Genomic DNA, 15,658 nt, shown 5'->3' with positions numbered 1-15,658 from the left:
GTGCCTATGAATTGGGGAATGGTATTTATTACCACAGTGCGCCATTTCCCTAGGATAGACCTAGTGTGACCGGTGTGACAGGTATCAGGCCGCCATTTATGTGACCACACTGGACATATAGACCCGACATGCAGGATTTTGTCACATAGTCGCCCATTTTCCGTCTGAGGTGTTGCGTGGAGAACTGAAGTAAGCTGCCATCTGTCCATAGAGCCCGTGCTGCACAGCTTAGTGTACGTATAGATGACTGTGCGGTGCAGGAAGGGGTTAAGCTGCCCTCTGACAGTATGGTAATGATGTGCACGGTAATGGAGGGGGGCAGGCCCTGGCAGCAGTGTGGCTGCTGATACTGTGTGTGGATATGGATGGGGGGAGTTTCTGCGCTCGCATGTGAAGGAAGCAGGAGAGGAGAGCAGAGCAGAGAGCTACTGTACAGCTCAGCCACAGAGCACAGCACGCAAGCCATAGACACACATGTACGGGCGGAGGAGAGCGCCCGGGAGGGCATGAGGCGGGAGCTGGCAGCGGGACACGGCCACACCGAGGACATACTTAATACTGACAAGCCGGGAAGCTGCTGTAGTGTGGAGGACCCTCGGTGGCTCCCATGTGGATTACCCCTGTGACGGCGGGAGGCAGCCAGTGATGAGGTGAGCCCCGTGCATGTGCTGGCAGGAGAGGGGCAGGGTGGCATTGGCAGTCTACCAGCCAGACTTGTGGGGTTGGCAGCTAGGAGTTAGGCGCGTATTGCCCGTAAGCGCAGCAGGGTGTTCTCCCCTCATCCTCTGCAGGGACGCGGCCCCCATGTGCCCCCCGCTCCATCAGCAGATGTGCCAGCCTACATCCATGTACATGTGTGAGTAAGTGTGACGGGCGACCGGCTGCATTAACCCCTCCAGCCCCCGGGCAGAGCTGTCAGCTGCTCCGTGCTGGATTGTGGGTAATAGTGCACTGCAGGTGCTGTGCAATCCTCACGATCGCCGGCTTGACCTGATGATGGTGATGAAGATGAAGACTACTAGCAGTGACCTGACACCATTACTGTCCATTAGGTAACCTCACTTATGGATGCAATGAGGGTCACCCAACTCCTTAGGCTGCCCATGAGGCAGTGACCTCAGGCATGCGGAAAATGTTCTGGTAAGAGCTGTCAGACTTCACCCACTTGTGCCAGATCCCTGTAGATGTGTATTTGTGTCTTCTGTCACCTTATAATGCACCTGGAGCCTCATGCCAGCTCTAATGGGTATAATATGGGCATCCATACATTAAAACTTGTCTACTATGAACCTATGGTAGGTATGCTGATCTGCAGTACACAATGCTAGCCAGTAAGTGTATCCCCATTATCCGCTTCCAGCAGGGAAGGGGTTAAGACAAAAGCCTCATACCCAGCACTATTCAGATTGCTTTCCATTGTGTGATTGTATTTTTCTGTTTAATATTAATATATGGCATCCCATTTTTCGGTGTAAATGATGTGTGAGATACACATCTATTAAGAGCGTGCACGCTTCACCCAGCGCAGCGATACCTCATCAGTGCACACTCTCACATTGGAACAGCCAGGCGCTGTGCAAGTCCCCCCCAAAAAAAATTCTAAATGAGAATATTAAGTTGAGTGATGAGCCGCACTGTTGAATCGTAAATGAAATCACTTGTAATATGCATACATGTACCCAGAATATTGATCAGCTGTCATCTGGAAAGGCGCATTACACTGGTGCTGTGTGCCATGGCCATCTATGAATACCCGGGTATCTTCCGTGTAGATATGAGACTCTTTCCTATACCACACTTTAGTTGGCATTTTTTTTTTCCAAAGTCAAATAACTCATTCAATTACCATTACTACTAATGGCATCCATGGCCTGAAGGGTGGCTGTGAAATCTTCATGGTATAGATGGTGAGGACATGGGAGATTTCTCATTTACGATCCAAGTGTATGTTAGTAAATAACTTAAAGAGCTTAGTTCTTAGTGAATACTATATGCTGTAATATTACTGGAGACTGTTTACTATCATTATTGTTGTCTATTGTTTATATAGCTCTAACATGTTCCATAGCCCAGAATACAGGTGGTTATCGCTCACCTCAATCCTTTATGGGGATCACAATCCTATTTTCCTGTCTCATACACCTATACCTTTCATAGTAAATGTAATGTGTTTTTTGTTGGAAAGTACAGGGTACCTAGAGGAAACCCCCTACACAAGAATGGGGAATATACAATCTCCATGAGAGTCTGTATTTATTTATGTATAATGCTATGCACAAATACGTTGCACATTTTCCATTGCAAAAGGTGTTCACGTTATGCATCCTATGTGAACATACTCTCCTACTGCAACACACAGGGATCATCAGACAAGGACTTCTTCAGAAGGAAAGTATAGGAAGACCAGTAAGGCAAGGTACCACACCGCCCTCTGCATCTTGGCACAGGGCTAGCCTTTCCCCTGGTTCTTTACAATCACTAGAGAAGGAAGTCAAACACTAGATTAGAAAACAAACAAGGCCTTGTAAATATGGAGAGCCAATCTTTTGGTGGTATTCGCTAGTAGTGTACCTTCAGTAGGATGTTGGATTGCAGGTGAACAGATTGTCAGCATGGCAGAACTTCTTATCAGCAAATGTGCAGCTTGGATTTTACAGAAAGGGTTAATGGATGTTTTCATGGAGAAGTTTTAATATTAATAAAAACCCTAGTCTTGCAATATTGATTCTCATAGAGATCCTACTGCACTAGGTTGTCATAGTGTTCAATTCAGCAGAATAAGGACCGGGACATGGTTGAGGTCCTTGTATTGTCACATGGAGTGTGCAAAAAAGGTGCAGAGGGCCAGGTCATGAAGGCTAGAAAGGTGTATCAAACGGGGCCCGTCTGGAACCTGGAGGATCAAGAAGAAGCTGTGTATATATAATACCAATATATATATTTGTGGCATTTAATATGATGGCACATGCTTAGAACACATACACTTGTTTTGCGTGGATTAAGGCTTATGTTAGTCTGGCTATGTCTGAAGGCCCATTTGCACCATCGCCAGTGGATATGTCCATATATTCACGCGTTTCTCAGGTTCCCATGTACCATTCATTTGAGGTGCCAGCTCCCTGCTTTGGAACTACTTATGAGAAAATATTAGGGAATGGCTGTAATGGCAATTTTTTGGTGTAACATTATCAGAATTGCTTGCATTGCTTGTTGCTTGCTGGGGTGCCTGCAAATCTATTTCATGGCTACCAAGAGAATGAAGAGACTAGTAAATCCTATCCTATTTCTGTTAGCAGGCTACAGATATCCAGTGCAGGCATCCTAGGCTGTTGTAATGTGCAGTCTATTGTTTAGAAGCTATTGGGTATTACTACTGCTGTAGAGGCGGATCTCTGCCAGTAAATTGGACAAGTTTTGGTAATAATACTGTAAAAGACAACTATTGTTTAAGTAGAGGATAGTGTAGATGACATTGGATACGATTAGATCAGCGATCCAGAAGCTTTTCTAGTGGGATCTCAAGTGTCATTGTTCTGGGACTCTCGCAGGTGACGTACCACTGTACATGATAAACTAGAAGATAATTTATACACTCATTGGTCTCCTAAAACTGTATGTGCACCCCTAGTTTTCTGTACCACTGTATGCTCACCTCTGTTTTACAACTATACACAATTTATGTCTATGATGTGGATAAGGATGAAGCCTTGTGAACAGGTCACATTCATTGGCTTAGCCTAGTAGCTTGGCAGGACTGTAGATGTCAGTCATCGCAGTTCTCGCTTTTATAAATACTTAAACATTTGGCGGATACTTTCTGACAATTTGCAGTGAACCAATAATGCCCTTAATGTGACACTGTGCTCTTATGGCAGCGCTATGTGCTCCTGTGCAGTAACAGGTAGGCTATGATACTCTACATCTTTCTATAGTCGTGTGCTATGGACTACTTGTATAGTGTTTTCTGCTTTACCATAATGACACATAGTGACTGCTGCAATGAAGCATGGCTAGTCTGAAGGTCTAGATGCTTTTTCCGAATAGTTGTGAAAGGTACTTGCTTGTATTTATGATCTGAGGGTGATAGGAGCGCAGGCCATCTAGCAAACAACCCCCATTTTTCTAGTATAAACATTGATAGCTCTAATATGGTTTTTGCGGAGTGGTAATGAAATGCTTATTTTATAGGACATGTCTTTCTCATTCAACATGGAAATAAAATAAGACTAGAAGGAGAAGGATACTGAGGTACAATGTAAATCTTTGCACAAACTGAAATGTATATATCTTTCTGGAGACTAGTGTAGCGTTTAACTCTTCACCTTCCAAAAACATCCCCAGACATCTTGTCGTTTAGTGATCATGGAGGATTAACCTTGCTGTTTCTTTCAGTTCATGACACCATCTGATCCATGTTTCTTCTTTTTGGACTATGACCAGCAGAGGGAGCAGTTTTTCTTGCAAGTGACTGGGCAGTTCAGGATACCAATCAGATGCCGAGGGCTTCATCAGCCTGACATAGCAGACAGGCAGGCAGGCAGCTCTTACAATATGTCTGCAGCACAGGACCTCCATTCCTGCCATAGCCTATGGGTTGATGATGTTACTGGCTTACTGGTCATTTCTTACTTGCCAGTAGATACAATCACTGCTGGGTTTGAAGTCTTTGCTTTGGCTTTTACTTTGGCAGGTTGTGAGTGAGAAAAGAGAATATATTCTGTGCAATGTGTTTATTCCAGACACACCTGATCACATCTATTCAGCAGCACATACCTTTTTAAGGTGTGTCACAGTCAACATAGCCCTAGAGCCCCTTGGCTGTCACTTGTCATGTTCAGCTCTGTGATCCTTCTGACACTTGCCGAGTACAGATGGGCACAAATCATATTTAGCTTGTTGGTATAAACGTACTAGCTGCCAAGAAAGTACGACCCACAGCTGATATTCTGCACACCTTCACTAAACCAGTCTCACCACTGACTGCCAAGTTGGAGCAGAACTTGGATAGAAGGGGCGCTGTTTGTGGATGGGGTACAGCTATGATTGTGAGAGACTAGGACTGAATGTCCTCCGGAGATGGGGACTTAAAGTAGGGAATGGCCAATTCAACAACATGCATTCAGGAGTAGACATTACAAATGCTGATATGTCCCATGTGAAGGAGCTGCAGTGAACATACAGTATAGTGACAGGTCACAAATCTTACAGGAAAGCTGTTCTGTTAACCAGTTAGACTACCAGGAGTGAGATCAGCATTAGATCAGTTAGGCTTCTAACATATGAATCCATCTTATAGGTATGTATCTTCAGTGGTTGTAGGGCCAGTCTTGTACAAATGTGATAGATGTGTGGTGACCCTACTATAGCCAATATATTGATTCATTTCGATGGGATTACATTGTATACAGTACAATTGGACAGGGCTCATTCCTCATGGCAGTCTTAGTACTGGAACTACTTGCTATGATTCAGCCGCCTTGAATAAATAGCAGATATTCAATATAGATCCGATAACATCAGCTAATGGTGACATGTGCAGACATGTAGAGCCTATAGACAAAGAGAAGTGTCACGCCTGTAAAGATGGCAGCATTTACCGTGCATAGTGTAAATATAGGTATAATATATAGAAGCAGAGAGCACTAAGCTTTTATGAACAAGCCAAGGCATTGAGACTCAGCCTTTGCCCTCAGTGGTAAAATGTGATGGAGGTGCACAGGGATAAAGCAGTTGCCAGACTGACACTATGTATGGAGAATAAAAGGCAGCATGGCTGTATACACGGGATGCAATAGATACAGGCAGCATTGTATCAAATGAAGCATTTGTTCAGCATCCCTTTATTGCTATATTCAATGCTCACAATGAGCCAGATGATGCCTCCATAGAAACTGAAAGGGTTCTGTATTCTTTATAAATTGTATGCAGTGTGAACTAGAACCTGGTGGTTCTTGAGTGTGCCTGTAATTGTTATATATATGACTGTTGATATGACTGTTAATATATATGACTGTATTGTGTATGGTCTGATGGGTCTCCTCTGTACATATAACACCCAACATGGCGCTGGAGTAGGCACAAGCCTAGATACCATGGGAGTGCTTAAGCATAAAGATGTCATGTTACCACATTAGGTCGGGGAAATATTTCCAACATAAAGTATATACGCCCTTTAGCCAAGAGAGTTGAGTTTATATGTGCTGTAGTGGTGCCAGTGTATGTGTATAGTGCTTGGGCCCTGACCTGTAATAGGATTGTGTGGAGCCACCAGAGCCCACCTGTATTGACATGTGGATTGTTTTGCGCCTGTTTGAGTTCCACTTGTAACCATTGTGCTTTTCTGTGGAGAAGATCTTGAAATAAATCTGTTATCCTTTTGGAAAAAGTGATTCTGTATTGTCATGTACTTTCCTATGGGCTGCTTGAGGGACGCCTGTACCACTAGGCTGGAACTCCCCCCCATTCCTTAACTAGGGGATACACATGCACTTAGTATCACCAGTCTCATGTATAGTTATTCCTCACTGTAGATGTGGATGGATGGATGGATGGATGGATGAATGTATCTCTATACATATGTGTATATACATATATGTGATTCCCATATTGGATGGACAGTATTCCCTGTAGACCCCCCTCTCTTACATAAGGTCTCCCACTTTAATGGGTAGTATTCCTCGCTTTTCTATTGATGTTGGCAGCTGCCAAGTAGTTATTTGTCCTAATTTATGTAAAACCTTGGAAAGCAATGCTGTAGCTAATACATATGTTACTGAATCATATTCAAAGCCAAAATCTTAGTTCTTTTGGGACAGTCCAGATGTCATTTGTAGGTAGACATAAGGCAGTCATATATATATGTTAATAGGTCGGTATGACTGCTTGCTGGAACTGATGTTACTTATATTGAAATGAAGGAAAAATAGACAATACCATCAGCTACAAAGGGCAGGTATATTGGGCTAGATTTATAAGTCAAGGGTGCATTCACACGGAGTAACGTGCCGCGTGACCTGGCACGTATACGCCGTGTGAGATTTAGAGCGCCGTTAACTCCCATTGATTTCAATGGGAGCCTGGATTGTATACGCCACGTTATTTTGCAGCCGCAAAATCACGGCCGCAAAATAACGCGGCGTATACGAGACTAACTCCCATTGAAATCAATGGGAGCGTATACGGAGCTCAAAATCTCACACGGCGTATACGTGCCAGGTCATACTCCGTGTGAATGCACAAGAATCCTGTCTAAATTTGTGCAAAAAATGGTGTGCGTTGCCTTGCCGAACATTTATTATATGTTTTGGACACTTTTTTCTTTCTTGTTTGACAAAGGGCAGCGCTTACCAGAAAAAAGTGTGACCGTGTGCACCAGAATTATGCCAAAATTCAGACACAACGGGAACCAAATACTAGATAGACTAAACAGTATAAAGCTGTACTAGATTTATCATCATTATCATATCATTATCATTAGTAACTCTCCCCTACAGTTTAGGGCAGTTTAGTGAATAAATGGTTATTAGTACCCGGGACATGTTAGATAACATAGATTGACATGCTGATAATGTGCACCATATGCCGTATATCCATTGTACCCAATAGTACATGAGAAAGACTCTAGGAGCTGGTCAGGCAGCCATGTTAATTCATTCATACCTTAGTACTGTGAATTAATGTAATGTTCCACAAAGCTTGTGTCATTTCTTATATCTGTCAGGAATATAGTAGGTCAAGTAGGGTGCCTTTCATTAAACTATCAGGAACAAAAAAGCCAAGGGGTCTACATCTGCTGTCAGTATCTGCATTGTAGACAGTGGCAGGGTTGGCAGCTCTAGCCTATTACTAGAGCAGCGGGCATGGCACGTGGGCCCACATTATGAGACATCTAGAATTCATCTCAGGGAAATGTTCAGCTGCTCTGCCTCCCTTTATGATAGTGTCTGTATTATAGACATTATTTCTGTAACCAGCACTCTATAAATCTGTGACTCTGTGCTGGTTATAGAAATAATAAAGATACTATACTGTACATAAGGAGGGGAACATGGCCTGTATGACTTCTAGTAGTTTCATTGTCATGTTTCTCTCAATTGTTATACTGTACCTACAGATTCTTTATCATAAGGTGTTCAGTCTGCGCCATCTCACATTGCAAACACATGCTGTTTTATGATTTGGTAATAGACCTCAAAGATGCGAAGTGCGTGACATCACATCCAGCCATGTACCACCTAGTACCTTTGTTCACATCACGTTTAGAGCCTACCTTTAGCATATATGCTGGGAAAGAGCCCCCCCGGTTTCCACGACAAACATAGCCAAAAGGCTACATTTATCTGATGAAGACTAAAGGCTAAACTTACCGTACACTACAAGTAGAAAGCGTCCCTTGCATAAGCCAAATGTCACCTTATGCCTCCATGCACCCAAGGGAGGCCAAATTTGTATCCTTATGTTCACTCTCAGACTAATATGTGCTAGCACACCTTTACTTTACCATATAGGAAAGCACAGAAATGTAGTCTGGAAAGGTATACTGTGCAGTATACATTTATTTTTACAATAGTTTTTTTACAATGAGAGCCTATGGGCAATGTATAATGCGAGCCCACGTTATATTTGTATGGTGGGATACACTGTAGCCTTCTATTACAGGCTTATATCTTATGTGTAAGCTCTGTACATGTAGATGTAGAGTGTTTGCTATTCTACATTTGCAGACACTACTACAGCAAAGCTTGTCATGTAGTCTGTTTAACAGGCTAACATGGTGAACAATTGCAGGCAGCATGTATAAGGCCCTGGCACTGTTATATGACTTTTTTTTTCTTTTATTGTAGATTGTGAGCCCCATATAGGGATCACAATGTACATTTTTTATCTTTGTAGAATGGAAGGAAATCCATGCAAACACGGGGAGAACATACAAACTCCTTGCAGATGCTGTTTCTGGCAGGATTCAAACCCAGGACTCCAGCACTGCATGGATGCAGTGCTAACCACCGAGCCACTGTGTTGCCCCTCTGTTATATGACTTCTGTGTAACACAAGCCTAGTTTTTAATGGTCTTTTTATAAGGAGCCATCAGAACATAGGGTTAGGGGCAATATGTTATTTGGAATTAGCTTTTACTTATTTGGCTAAACCCATAAATTTATTCTTTAGGTTTTCTAATCCATGCCTGGATTTTGTGGATTTTGGGATCAGATTTATAATGGCTGCTCAGGTAAAGTGATAATAGTTAATAAAGTCCTTAGGGATTATGTATGTTGTAGCTCCTGTACAGTCCCATCACCCTAAGTGAAGGTGTATAGAGAAGTACAACGCTCATGTTCTCCTTTATGGCACCATCTCATTAATATTCTGCTATTTCCCATCACAACAATGGTTGGAAGCTTTAATAGTGGCCTTATGATCTTCTGACTCAATAGTTTATAGCCATTGCGCTCCATGAAGAAGCAGCCTTCATCGGCCTGACAAATAGGCCTCTTTTTGTGTGAGTATGATGGACAGCCGGAGGCCTATGGTAACCCCCCTGCACCCCCTCCAGAGTAGTACAACAGGTGCTCTCTCTGCAAGGTCTTTGTTTAGTGCAGATGTGAAGACACTATGGAGGACAGAGTGGGAGCTTGATGCCAGACACACCTGCTACAAGACGTCAGGAAAGATGCCCATGTTTGCGTGGTACCGTTTAAATTAACCTTTTGTTGTACATTTCTTGTAGTAGTGAACTGATCTCAGTATAAAAGGAGTTGTCACTGGGCTCAGCAGCAGTTTTCTTCTCAGATTTTTACCAAATGAAAATGTTTGAGCATTATTTTTACAAGAGCCTTAAAGGGGTTGTCCGGGATTATAAAAAAAGAGGATGAAATAGCAGAAATCAAAAAATGACTATTGCCTCTTACACATTTAGTCTTTCAGAACGGCTGTGGAGTCAGAAGGCCACAGCACAGACTTTGGTTCTGTTTTCCCACAGCCTTACTCCAACTTGACTCCTTCATAACTGGCTAACAACCATGGTCAGACAGACGCAGTAAAACTCATCTAATTCCTGAGAGCGCTAGTAACTTCATGTAAATGTGCAAAAAACTATGCATCTAATTAATTGTACAACATTGAATATTATAATTTAAATTATCAATTTTATTTTGCAACTTTTTTCCTGACTCTGACTCCAAAATAAGCCATGACTGCATGACTCCACACATAGCGCTGCCTGCAGGGATGATGTCACAAACATTTGCCATGGCTGCTGTGGCTATTCAGTGATCACAGTGGTCACATGATATACACGGAAGCATCTCCACTGTACACTCATGTACCGTATTTTTCGGACTATAAGACGCACCTAGGTTTTAGAGGAGGAAAATAGGGAAAAAAAATTTTGAAGCAAAAACTGGTAAAATATTTAATATATGGGAGTTGTAGTTTTGCAACAGCTGCAAGGCCACATTGACAGGTGACCCAGCAGCTGTACGGGGATGCATAGAGCGTTTTTTTTTGCGGGGCCAGCTGTACTTTTTAGTTATACCATTTTGGGGGATATCTATTGCTTAGATCACCTTGTATTGAAAAAAAAACAGGAGGTGATTTAGAACTTTTATTTATTTCATATTTTTAAAGCTTTTTTTTTTTTTTACTATTTTATTCCCCCCCGGGGGCTTGAACCTGCGGTCACTTGATCGCAAGTCCCATAGACGGCAATACAACTGTATTGCCGTCTATGGGACATTCTGTATATTAGTATTACGGCGGCTGGTCATAGAGACCAGCCGCAATACTAATACAGCAGTGACAGGCCGGGGAGCCTCATTAGGCTCCCGGCTGTCACCCGGACAGGTCGGCTCCTGCGATATCGCCGCGCAGGAGCCGGCCTGCAACTTTACAGGTACGGGGCCGGTGGGGACCGGCCCCGGGGGAGAAGGGGCCACGGATACTGACCCGGCATCCGCTGTACTAGAGAGGCGGATGCCGGGGAGGGATAGACGCCGGGGCCTGAGACATCGCTATGATCCTCTGCCCTTCATGAAGCCAGCAGCGGGGGGACGGAGGAGCCCCTGCCGCTGCTGGCTTCATACAGGGCAGAGGAGCGCAGCGATGTCTCAGGCCCCGGCACCTGTAATGGCGTCTATCACTTGCCGGCTTCCGCCTTTCTATTACAGCGGATGCCAGGCGCCACCTTCAGACTATAAGACGCACCCTTCTTTTCCCCAAAAATTTTGGGGAAAAAAAGTGCGTCTTATAGTCCGAAAAATACGGTATATGATGTACTTGACATCATCATTGATATCTGAGGGCACCACTGCTAAGACCCTCACCAATCACTATTATCTATCAAGCATGCACCTTACCGCTACATTCTCTATTTACAGGACTGATGGACGCTTCCTTTCCTGTGAATAAGTGATAAATGTCAATTATGGGAAACTCCTTTAGGCCAAGGCCCTTCCAGCGTTTTGCTGCAAAAAACGCAGTGGAAATGCGTCTCACTTTTTCCACAGCGTTTTTTAAAGAAAGTCCACAGAGTTTTCCTCTGTGGACTTTTTGCATCTATTATACCTATACGGAAAACAACAGTGTTTCTGCATATATAATTCACATGCTGCGATTTACAAAAATGCAAGTGTTTTTGAAATCACAGCATTTCCGCTGCAATTTTTTTTTTCTGCAATGTGTGGATGAGATTGGCCAAAATCCCATCCGCTTTGCAGGTAATGTAAAATGCAACAGTCAGAAAAGGGGAACCCACGTGGTATAATCCCATCTAGCGAAGCCCATCCACACATTGCAGAAAAATACACGTAGTGAAAATGCTGTCATTTCCAAAACTGTTGCATTTTTGGAAATTGCAGCATGTCAATTATACCTACAGAAATGCTGGTGGTTTCCCTAAAGCTATAATGGAAGCAGAAAGTCCGCAGGGGAAAAGTGCATAAACACTGCTCTTCTATAACATTTTTTTTTTCCCACAATGTATGGATGGTATTAGCCATAATCTTATTCAATTTGCTGGTACTGTAAAACGCAGTGTATTTGTCGGCTGCATTTCCACAGCAGGAAAAACGCTGTGTTTCTGTAACATGGGTCCTTAGCTTTTTTCCTAGATGTTGAAGTTAGAATTCTTAATTCTATGAGTATTACACCCATGATCCATTGGTGTATCTCCTACATTGTATAACAGGCTAAGCGGTCTGCTTTGTAAGTTGCTGTACAGTCAAGGTGTGATGCTGTGGAAAGCATTAGCTAGATGGAGAGAAGTCTGGGCTGTTTGATTCATGACTATTGATATCTAGTTTGTAATGAGATTACCAGATAAAGTAGTGTCTTTGAGTACCACACATTGCATTATAGTTTTATTTATGCCCACAGGCATTGACTGGATAAACACTGTGCACTGTACTAGATGCAAACAATCAACCATGCTTTAGTGATATAGACCGTGCTGATATTACATGGTAGTGGCGACAACATTTGGAGAAGAAGGGTCTTAAAAAAAGTCAAAAATTCAATGTTCTTAATTGTATGTTTTCTCTTAAAGGTGTTGTCCTGGATTTTATGGAGTTTGGCTGTAAGGGGGAGATGGTATAAAATACTAAAATACCAGAGGACCAGCCCTGGTGAGACAGGGGAATTTTAATGGCAAATGCGTTTTAAAAAATTTTATATACCATTTCTTACTTTTAGGCAAATTTTCCCATATTTTGCCCCTCTAACCTGTTTCGAAAGATTATATATACGGTATATAAATCTCTGGTCTTGTATATATGGTCTTTTATATATGTATGGTCTTGCTGTATTCCTTCCATAAATGGGAATGATACTGTAGGTATCTGTACAACCTGTTGTCCTGCTATATGTCTGGATTTGACATTTACCATCACAGTTTCTCCTTGTATGGTCAGGGGTTTTCTGCATCACTAAAGTAACTTTCTAGTTCTTGCTGTGATGCTACGTTCTAAAGGTATGCCTCGTAAATATAGCTGCTCACTAGGCCTAGCTCTTACAACACTGCAGGTAATCCTTAGAGGATAAGGGAGCTGCTCTTTGGGATAGAAGTGTTTAAGAAGTGTGTACCTTCTAAGTGTGTTACCTTTGTGTCTACAGAGTCTACAGTGTCTACGGTATATAGTGATGTACTGTATATATTCTGATGTATATCTGTGTCTACAGAGAATCATACAGAGAGATGTATATTTTTCATAGACATATTGTTAAATATATAATATTACTAACAATAGAGAATATGCCACATTCGTTTACATAGATTAAAAAAAAAGTATTTGCCTCCTTTTTTTTAATCTATGTAAACGAAAGCTGCCCTTTCTTCAGGCGGATTCCGCGGATCGTTGAGCCGCGGTGTCTGCCTGGCGGCAGCATCCTCCGGGATCAGTCAATTCATTTGAGCCTACTCCAGAGGGAAAAGCCGCACCCTTCACACGGGGGCGCCGCACCCTTCCGCGCCCCCGTGTGAATGGGGCCTTAAATGTTTCAGATTATCAAACAAATTTGAATATCAGACAAAGATAACCCCGAATAACTACAAAATAATTTCATTCAAACTCTTGTACTGGGCGGCTTCCTTACAGCTCAGCGCCATCGCTGTGTGGTAAGGAATGCCCCCTCTGACAGTACAAGGATATCTTAGAATACAGTCGATGGCGCTGAAACTGCTATATTGTGGTAACTTGGGCTTTTCTCAGCTATTTGTTTTCTGTTGTACAGTTACTCTTGGCAGCATGACAGAACCGTACCAGTAATGGATAGGGAATGGGGCAGACTGCTCCTTATTTTACACACACCCTGCCTGAGAGAGAAATCTAAAATGTGCTGCAGCTATAATTGTGATATTAGTAGCAGAAAAACTGAAAAGACACCATGATAGGACACCAGGCTTATATAGTCATAGAACAGACTGCTTAGCAAGACCTTGCACTTTTTCACGAAAACTCTTTAAATCGATCCATGTTCCAAATTGGGGTTCACAGTCTAAATTTCAAATGAACCTATCAGTTTGTTTATGGTATGTGAGAAGAAAGTAGAGTACCTGTAAGAAACCCATACAAGTACAGGGAGAACATACAAACGCAATGCACATGGTGCCCTTAGCTGGATTCAGATTCAGGGCCCCAGTGCTGCAGAGCAAGTTAGTCAGCAGTGCTAACCACTTTACTGCTGAAAGCCATTTTTTAGGCAGTTTTCATCTATAAAGCTGGCCATACAAATTAGATATTTGCGAGCTGAATACAGATTTCAGAGTAGATAGAAGGATGAGGTTGTTGGATTTAATATGTCTGATCCTTTTGTTCACAGATAGTGGCTATCTTTCTGTATTGAGTACAAAAGCACATTCTGACTGCATTGGGTAGTCGAGCGATCTGGCTATCAGGAGGACCACTTTCCATTAAATGGTCATCTGATCTCACCAAAATCAGGAATTGGCCACCTTTGGCCCAATGTCCCTTTTAGAAGTAGATGATAAATGAGATTATACTGTAGATGGATGAGGGATGTGGCCGGTTCCTGTTAATGGTACAGTACATTCAAATGTAGTCAAATTGAGTCGGGCAGAGAGGTCAGAACACGGGAGGCTGCGGGAGAAGCAATTTGCTTAAAGCTTTTCTGTGCCTTCCACATTGTATGATAAGCGCTTCATTGTTCACACTACAGGAACTCAATGTCATGCACTACCACAGAAACAATCTTGACATTTTCAATTGAAATTCATTATTAATATTATCTGAGCCTCTTACGTATTGACTTTACCATAGTCACTATCTGCAGCATCTTGCACACCTCTTGAGCTATATTGTTCAGCATCAACACTGCATTGGTGAGAGTTTATACCTTGAATATTCTAGCCCTTAACATTGCAAAAATGGCTTTGCTACAGCATATATACTAACTTATTTATATGCAGATGCAGCTGAACACTGGTTATGTATCATCAAACGTAGCAGTACTACATATATGTGTATACTAAGGAATAATCCAGAATCTTACTAGTCAGGACTATAAAAAGGAACAGTATATAATCAGTTCTCCCATCTTGTGTTTGTTATTTTATGTTGTTTATCTGTCTATGTATCTGGCTGGCTGTTTATCTTTCTGTTTGTTTGTTTTGTAACCATCTATCAGTCTATTGTCTTTCAAGGGCTGTGGCAGGAGTTGGGGCCAATTTTGGGTGGGGTCGAAAACATTTACTGACTCCTTCAAATAGAATGATTTATTTTGCATTATATTATACAATTATCTATATTGTATAATTAATAGGATACATGCTTTGTTACATATCTACTTTAATTACTAACTAGGAGCTTTACTGCTACTGAATGACCATTACTGTCAGCCATTTTTTTTTTATCTATCTATCTATCTATCTATCTATCTATCTATCTATCTATCGTCATCTCATATCTATTCTCATCTGTGTCTCAGGTGGTGAATGCCAGATTACAGTATATGTCATGAATTAGTTAGGCTATTGATTATTACATGTGAGGGCATGTGAGGTATTTTATCTATCCGTGTAGATATATCTGTATTTGGTATAGGCAGCAAGTCCCTCGCTTCTTATAAAAGCACAGGCCTGGCGATATTACAGCACATCCTTCATTTCAGAAAAGGAAAGCAGATCCTGTAGGCCAGCCCTTGTACA

At 42.2% G+C, this 15,658-nt stretch overlaps 1 protein-coding gene across 1 annotated transcript in view; it reads left to right on the top strand.

Moving 5' to 3' along the window:
• The first annotated feature begins 267 nt into the window (after positions 1-267).
• PLXNA2 (plexin A2) overlaps positions 268-15,658 on the top strand; it is a 272,967-nt gene continuing 257,576 nt past the window's right edge. The window contains exon 1 of the mRNA XM_075264212.1: positions 268-650. The gene's annotated coding sequence lies outside the window, so the exon portion shown is untranslated. The remainder of the gene's footprint in view (positions 651-15,658) is intronic.

Source organism: Leptodactylus fuscus, chromosome 2, assembly GCF_031893055.1.
Source record: "Leptodactylus fuscus isolate aLepFus1 chromosome 2, aLepFus1.hap2, whole genome shotgun sequence".
Classification (NCBI taxonomy): Eukaryota; Metazoa; Chordata; class Amphibia; order Anura; family Leptodactylidae; genus Leptodactylus; species Leptodactylus fuscus.
This window is presented reverse-complemented; position numbering and strand designations above follow the sequence as displayed.